The 8,371-nt window shown below is 42.5% G+C and overlaps 1 pseudogene across 1 annotated transcript; it reads right to left on the reverse strand.

Annotated features, from left to right (window-relative positions):
• Positions 1–1,069: 1,069 nt before the first annotated feature.
• LOC125509915 (uncharacterized) lies at positions 1,070–6,391 on the reverse strand (annotated as a pseudogene). The gene is made up of 5 exons (XR_015602410.1): positions 6,153–6,391; positions 5,615–5,712; positions 1,988–2,874; positions 1,729–1,896; positions 1,070–1,634 (listed from the first exon to the last, which is right to left on the reverse strand). The product of XR_015602410.1 is annotated as an uncharacterized LOC125509915 (transcript).
• Positions 6,392–8,371: the final 1,980 nt, after the last annotated feature.

Genomic DNA, 8,371 nt, shown 5'->3' on the forward strand with positions numbered 1-8,371 from the left:
ATACACATTTTGGTATATATATAATACACTTTAACATTTTTACATAAAAGTTTAAATTTTCTTGAATAAATTGTCAACATTTTTTAAATATGTTTCAAATGCTTGTTAATATTTTTTGAATACATTGTCAGCATTTTTTATACATTTTTAACATTCTTTTAAAATGCTTTATTAAAAAAATTCAAATAAAAGATTAAAGTTGTTTAATACATGGTCAACATTTTTATATACACATTTAACATTTTCCAAATGCTTAATTGACATTTTTATGTACAATGTAAAAAAACATCATCATTTTCTAGTACATGGTCAACATTTTTTTAACAGTTTTCAAATGCTTAATTAACATTTTTTAAATACTTTTTCAACACTTTTTCAAATACTTGTATACATTTTTCATATATGTTATAATTTTTTCTCTATGCACATTTAACATTTTTCAAATGATTGGCAACATTTTTCAAATGATTGGCAACATTTTTCAAATGTTTTTTGTAGAGTGTTTTTTTAATATATATTTAAAATATTTTAAAGTATAAAAAATCTGAAAATAAAGCAAAAACGAAAATAGGAAACATAAAAAGAAAAAAAAGAGAGAAAATGAGGCTGTGGCCACCTATGCGCGTGGGCTGACCCATCTCGTGGCTAACCCAGCCCAAATTTGAATTATGAAATGGGTATGGACAGCAAAACGGACATTAGTCCGTTTGCGCACTACGCTAGGCCGTGGTTTTTGTCCGCACGTACAGAACACGGATGCAGTCGGATGAAATGCGTTGGCCTGTTGGAGTTGCCCTAAGTTTGCCTATGCATGAACACTACAGAAATCAAATTAAACCACTAAAACCCCCGCATGATTAAGTATCTCCATAACCACTGGAATTATGTTCAGAGCGAAACATTTATTTATTTGACTGAGGTTTCATTAAGTGTTTGGCCTGCTGCATATTCTCATTCCTCCCCAAACTCAGGGTACATGCTTGATCTGTGTGCGTGCGTATGTTTTTTCAATCAACAGCGGATTTTAAAACGAAACCAAACCAGACACAAGTTCCATGTTCAACATCCATAACAACAAACCAACGCAAGGGGCAAAACTACCATATCTCAGCTGTACAACTAGTCTCAACACAACCTTATATACTATAATAACAAAAAGCCTAAAACCAAGGACACAACTAGTCTCAACACAACCTTATACAAGGGACATGTTGTCACTCATCGCTGCATTCTTCATCAGGAACGCCCCAACTTAGCTCCCTTGCAAGTCAAAGGGCAGGGCATCGGCTGCAAGGCTCCACGACATTCAACTTAGCCGTGGAGGGAACTTTTCCCTCGACGTAAGTCTGGATAGCCGCAAGCGCTTTAGGGGCTTCCATAAAAGTTTCTTTACCCACAAAGCATCTGTCAATCTCGGAACAAGTCGGCCCACCATCAGTTATGTCCAGTGTGAGGCACTCGAGCGAGGGTGTGCTGTCAAGAATATGACATGTGAGCTTAACCAATAACTTTGTGGAGCGGAATTTAGTGATCTTCACATGCCTAAGATTGGCATAGCATTGTCCTGGAATCCGCCCCAATTGTGAGGGGGGGTCTTCAAAAATTGAGTCATGCTCCCGGCGTCTCATTGGTACCTGCAGATGAAAAACCAACACCCGTGAATTTATTATTGCTCTAAACAATACAGCAGTCACTAAGAAATATCTCAGCAAGCCAATAGTTACTTACATCTAGGTTAAAAGTCTCCAAGCAAGGAGATGCGTCGAGACAAGAAACCAGCAAGAAAAGATCATAGTCCGCATACCGAGGTGCCGAGGCAAACTTCCATCCAAATACAGAAATATTCAAATACTTGAGGTGGAGGAATTTGCTTGCTAGCGTTGGTGTACTGACCATCTGCATAAATAAAAATATCTAACATCAATCCCTTTGCTATATAATGAGATACGCATATGTCCATAGACACCTCAAGCTCTAGAGTATGTACCTCGTAATACGAATGCATAGTAAGAGTTTCAAGATTCGGCATACTGGATGTGAGCACGACGAGAGCATAATGAAGAACGCAGGAATGTGATATGAAGATTTCCTTCACCTGCAGTGATTCTCCAAGAAATAGCTGTACTTGTTGATCGACATCGTCATCATGAAAAACATCATCATCATGGAAAAAGTGAAAACTGGAGATATTTGGAGCCTCGCTTTCAATCACTTGCAGCATGGAACAACCGGACACCATCACGTAGCTGAGGCGCTGCAGCAGGGAAGGTATCTTTATAGAAAATATCTCACTGCAATCATTGAGTTCCAATCGCTCCAAAGCCAGAGAATTGGAAAGAAGGAACCCAACTCATCACTCTCAATATTCACACAAGACAGACATAGACTCGTCAGGCTTCCCGTGCAACCGATTCCTACCGTGGGGCGGAAGGCGCAACCTAAAAGGTCTAGCTCACGAATGGTGTTTTCACTGCCATTAGATAAAAGTGAGCATGGAAACTCGTAGATTGCTTCGTTTGATAAATGGTCGATATTTGAAAGTATGAGGCTGAGTTCTTCTATGCCTGGTTTAACAGCAATCTGGAGCCAACTATCAAGATAATTTCTGGTGTTGGCATTGTAAATACCATACAATTTAAGCCTGAGTGTCTTCACACCAGTGCCTAAGTGGTTTCTCAGAATATGGTCAACTCTGCTGTTGTAATCTCTTGTTGTTATTCTCCGCCTACGTGCATTTTTCTTGTAGCCCATTGTTTTCTTACTGAAGGTGAGGTTGGGCCGGCACCTCCAGAAACGTTTAAAGGAGTGAGACACACTCGCAGCACGCGCAGCATCTTTCAGTGGCAAAAAGGAGCATATATGACGCCAGATATCCTGCATGCACAAGTGCACAAATTCAAATTTTGAATTGCAGAGGCAAAAAGTATTATTAAGTACTCTATCCGTTCCAAAATACTTTTTTCTAGAACTGTGCTAAGTCACACTTCATTAAGTTTGATCATGTATATAGAAAAATATATTAATATCTTACTACATCGAATACATATAATATTAGCTTGGTGTTGTAGATGTTGGTATATTTTTCAGTAAAACCTGGTCAAACTTAAAAATGTTTGACTTGGAACAAGGAAAAACCTCAAGTATTTTGAAACAGAGGAAGTACAAGGTAATAAGACCAAAACCTTTGTGCAGTGTCAGACACAGCATCAGGCATGGTGTGCATACGTGTCCAGGTCGTGGCTAAACATTTTCACGTAAGAAGAACAGTTGTAGCTTCAGACAAGGCTGGGACAGGGTAGGAGCATGTCATCTGGCATGCATGGCCTTGTGCAGCGGAACACGCAAACTAAGAGCATAAGCCGTTGGAAACTAAACGTTCACAGGCAAAAAAACAGCCATCGCAGGCGCAACGCCCCTTCTGATGAAAACCAGGTTTTTCAGCACCTAAACATCCACATTTTATAGGCGAGCATACCTTAGTCCAGTTGACCAAACACTTCCCTCCTTTAGCATCCTCAATTCCTCTTCACCGCACCAAAGAAAGCTTCTACGGATTTTGTCAATCTTTTTGATATGCCACTTGGAAGGTGTGAAAATGGTGAAGTAATAAGCACCGAGTTAACCAGACTACCAGAGTGAGGCGGCCCATTTTGTCCAGGAGCTTTCCCTTCCAGGGCTTTAGCCTGTCAGTAATCTTATCTACTAGGGCTCTAATTCAACTCGCCTACGCAATCTGGTAGGTAGGGGGAGGACCAAATACTTGCAAGGCAGGGAGCCCACCCGTCCTCCAAAAGCAGATAAGATGTCACTGGTATTAAGGTTCTCACATCTTATGGGATAATAAGCAACACACTTGCCGAGATTCACTTTCAGCCCAGACAGAGCCCCATAGAAATTTAGAAGACCTGAGACCATCAACAGGATTTATAAACAGGCGCTGCATCATCAGCATAAAAACTGGTCCTCCTCTTAGCAGCTCTTTGCATGAGCAGGGAAAAGAAGGCCATTTTCCATAGCAGAGTGAAAAAAAAAGATCTTTTGAAGAGGTTCCAGAGCAAGAATAAAAAGCATTGGGGTTAAGGGATCCCCTGTCTCAGACCTTTCCTGTGCATAAAAAGCCTTCTTGGATCACCATTTAGCAGTACTCGAGAATAGGAGGTGGCAAGAACTAGGGACATCAACTCCTTCAATTTGGAGCTAAAACCAAAAGCATTGAGAACTCCGATAGGATAATCCCAACGGACCAAGTCTAAAGCCACGGCAAAGTCGAGCTTTGCGAAAGCAAAGGTTTCTTCTTGGTGTGACTTCTTTCAGAACACTCTTGACGAAAAGAAAATTGTCATGAATGGATCTTCTAATGAACGCACTCCGCCCCGCCGAAACTAAAGAATGCAACTCTGGGGCGAGCCGAGAGGCGAGCAATTTACCAAAAATATTCATGATACTGCGCATTAGGCTTACCGGCCTAAAATCCAGGGCAGAGGAGGCATCGTCTTTCTTCGGGGTGATAATGAGAAAAAAGGAACAGGAAAAAAATGCACGTCACAAGTCTGTCATAGATCTGCATCAGACACTAGTGCATGACCCAAGACTCTTGTCCTCTCATTCCTCCAGTTACCTTCCTCTACATCTTGCGTGCATCGGAGAAGAGGGTGGTTTGGGAGAAGAAGGCGGAGATACAAGAAAAGATAAAATCTGCTTGGCCCGGCCTTTTGCCATCTCTGAAGCTGCTCCATATATTGTTTTAGCAAGTGGCAGCCAATGATCTACAGACGAAGCCTTTGAGGAGTCATGGGGACATTGTAGAGAAAACTACAGGAAGTGGAGGAAATGTGCAATTCATATGCAAGTACAACACGTGGTTAAAGCACACTTGCATAAGACATCCGAGGTTTGGCATCTTCAAAGCGAAGTTGCAGATGCTGGAGAAGACTAAGATTGTAGAACTAGTTGCTGCATTGCAGCGAAGTTTAGATACTTATCCTAGATTGAAGTTTATTACATAACTCATGTTGAGCATTGTCTTCTAGCTCATCCTAGTATATTGAACATTACCCAGCTTTTTTGATCCAGAACTATGATAAATTGGTAATATCAGAGTATAGGACGAGTTTCTTGTTTCAGTTAGCACAAATATATATCAAATATATATTATATGTAGTACACACATTACATCAATTATATTATATTTAGTAGCTGGTGGAATCACTGGGTAGCTTAATGGTAAAACACATGGCCGTGCTACCAAGCAACCCAGGTTCAAACCACTTTCCTTGGGTGTGCTAGTAGCCCTAGGCAGCTAGGCTAAGGACAAGCTGCAATGGCTTCAAAGGTGTTTTCACCGTAGTAATCAGGGTAAATGAGACACAAGATGTTGCTGGTTCCAGGAAAAATAGTTTTACAAAGTATGCACATAATAAAGATATAAAGGAATCAGATACTAGAAACAAAGTTGTGTGCTGGAGAATTAAAAGTGCAACCATTGTAAGTTGGAACAGAATCACAGCTACCAAGGATTGCAGCCGATTGCAGTTCACTCATACATTCAGGTAGCATAGTGATATATAAATCTAATATCGTTATAGTATTCCGTTATCAGCGTTTCTTGACATACCTCCGGAAGGCTTGAGCCTGAATATGTTAATCTTTTGCCAGTTTGAGAAACATCCACTTGCGAGCGCTTTAGTTTAGCAACTGAACCAACTGATACATCTGCAGCAGGTCATCGTTATGGTAAGTAGACAACGGCAAACGAAGGAACACAGCAAGCACATCAACACACATATATATTGATCTAATATAAGTATGACCCGTTGTGCAGCTTTGTGCAAGAACACCAATGACATTGTAAGAAAGAAAAACTAGTTCCAATTTTATAAGAAGGAAAAGCTTTCTTGTAAAATTTCCAATAGAACATGACAGCGACACACACAATACAGTGAGATCTGAGATGGATATGCTTGGGCAAACTGTCTTTGCACGCCTCCCTACCAAGTCAATATTTTTTGTATGAACAACTGGAACATAAAGGGGGCTAATTTGTTGCATAAGGCGGTGGAGTAATACTTAGTAGCCTGAATTTGAGACCTACAGTATGTGCCAGACAGGGCATATGAAGATAAAACAACAGAGACGAAGAAGCAGTGGCTTACGGCGGCCTTGGATTTGCCGGCGACGAGGATCCTGCTCCGGCGACATCATAAGACGGCGGAGTGATAGCAGCCGGTGGGTCGACACGGAAAATCCCCTCTTTTTCCGCCCTGCCTCTTCTGACTCTTGAGCCCTCTATTTTTTGGGTTTATTTGCACCCAGTTCGTTCGGGATTTTTTCTTGGGAAAAGGAATCCGCGTGTGACCCCGGGCCTCTCCTCCTGTCCCCTGACTGGGCAGGCAAAGCGAAACCCTGAGAAACTCTCTCGCATGGGCCTACCAGGAGATGTTTTTTCTTTTTAAGTTGCCCTTCAGGAAAAAAACATATTTCATCATTTTTTTTAACACATTAAACATCGAGCAGCGCTACGCGTCGGCCGGCGGATAATGAAAAAATATCCGCCGCCTCGCTGACCATTGGATGGACACGTCAAATAGCCGTCCGATGCGCCCACGTGAGCAACCACCACTTTTGCAACAAGGGTGATGTTGCAGAAAATTTCCACAACAAGAGATCTTGTTGCAAAAAAATTATGCAACATATGTCTTGTTACAGAAATTTTTCGTAACAAAGGCTTTGTTGCAAATAATAATTTAGGGAGTTTTTTTTTTTCTGAAACAGGGCCCTTTTGCAACGAAGAGGCTTGTTGCAATTGAAACATGCCCTTTGCTGCAGAAACAAAACCGCCTGTGATGCCTTGCCGCCTCCGTTAGAGGAGCTTGGCGACATGCCGACCGACTTTGTGGGCATTGTTGCAGGAGCTTGTTCAACCAGATCCAGTGAGGTGAGCACTGCTGTAGGAGCTGGGGCGGCCAGATCCGATGAGGAGGTCGGCGGCGGCCGTGCCGAGCTCGAGCGCACCACGAGCGCAGACAGCCCAGCACGGAAGCAGCGGCTCTCGCGCCAGACCCGGCTGCAACGGCATCGATTTGTTATATCCGCCGATCATTGTAGAGATATATAGTGCTGAGTGGGCCCACATAGGACACGCGTCTCACATACAAGATGGCGGAGGTTCTCGACTGAACGATAGCTTTTTCCTTAAACATCATGACACCCCTAAAAAAATTAAAACATCATGACAGCACAAAAAAATATCATCATAAGTAAGATAAATTATATCCATGTCCATAGATCGTCGTGACTACAATCACCGGAGCAAGCCAATGGCGCGCCGCCATCATTGCCCCTCTCTTATCGGAGTCAGACAACTTTGTTGTAGTAGACAGTCGGGATGTCATCTCCTTCTCCAAAGCGAACATGAGACTAAGGTTCCCGCCTCCCATCGGCGGCGCAACCGATCTGCCTCGTCTTCTTGTCACGCCTAATATGCGACTCTATACTAAAGTGACTCAAAGGTCCCACCAAGGATAGAACCGCATATTGACACGCTTTTGCAAGGTGCACATCATTACATCGTACCATGACATAATAGTCGGGATACATACAAAAGGCATACAATGCCACAAGAATACAACAATACATCATACATAAGAACAACATCCAAGTACAGATGAAACAAAAACAGAAGATCAAACGACATTCACCCTGCTAGCCTAGGCTGCCGACCAGGAACCTAACCCAAGATCGACGAAGAAGAAGAAGAACTCCAAAACATGCAAACATCGCTCTCACATCATGATCATCGCATTACCTATCCCTGCAACTGTTGTTGTTGTAGTAAACTGTGAGCCACGAGGACTCAGCAATCCCATTACCATGGGTATCAAGACTAGCAAAGCTTAATGGGTAGGAAAGGGGTAAGTGGTGAGGTTGCAGCAGCGACTAAGCATTGCATGGTGGCTAACTTACGAATACAAGAGTAAGATGAGAATCTACGCAAACGGTCGCCAACTAGTAATGACTAAAAAGTGATCCTGAACCACTTACGTTCAAACACAACCCAACCGTGTTCTCTTCTCGAACTTCCCCGAAAAGAGACAGTCATGGTCACGCAACTCGGTTGGTGTATTTTAATTGAGTTTACTTCAAGTCCTCTACAACCGGATATCAACAAATTCCCATCTGCCACATAACCGCGGGCACGGCTCTCGAGAGTTTAAACCCCGCAGAGGTGTCCCAACTTAGCCCATGACAAGCTCACGATCCGTGGAGACAATCCTCCATCGCGGGACCTTCCGATCAGACTCGGAATCCCGGTGCACAAGACATTTCGACAATGGTAAAACTAATCCAGCAAGACCTCCCGGCGTGCCGACAC

This window comes from Triticum urartu, chromosome 5A (assembly GCF_056163025.1).
Source record: "Triticum urartu cultivar PI428250 chromosome 5A, HENAU_Tu73, whole genome shotgun sequence".
NCBI lineage: Eukaryota > Viridiplantae > Streptophyta > Magnoliopsida > Poales > Poaceae > Triticum > Triticum urartu.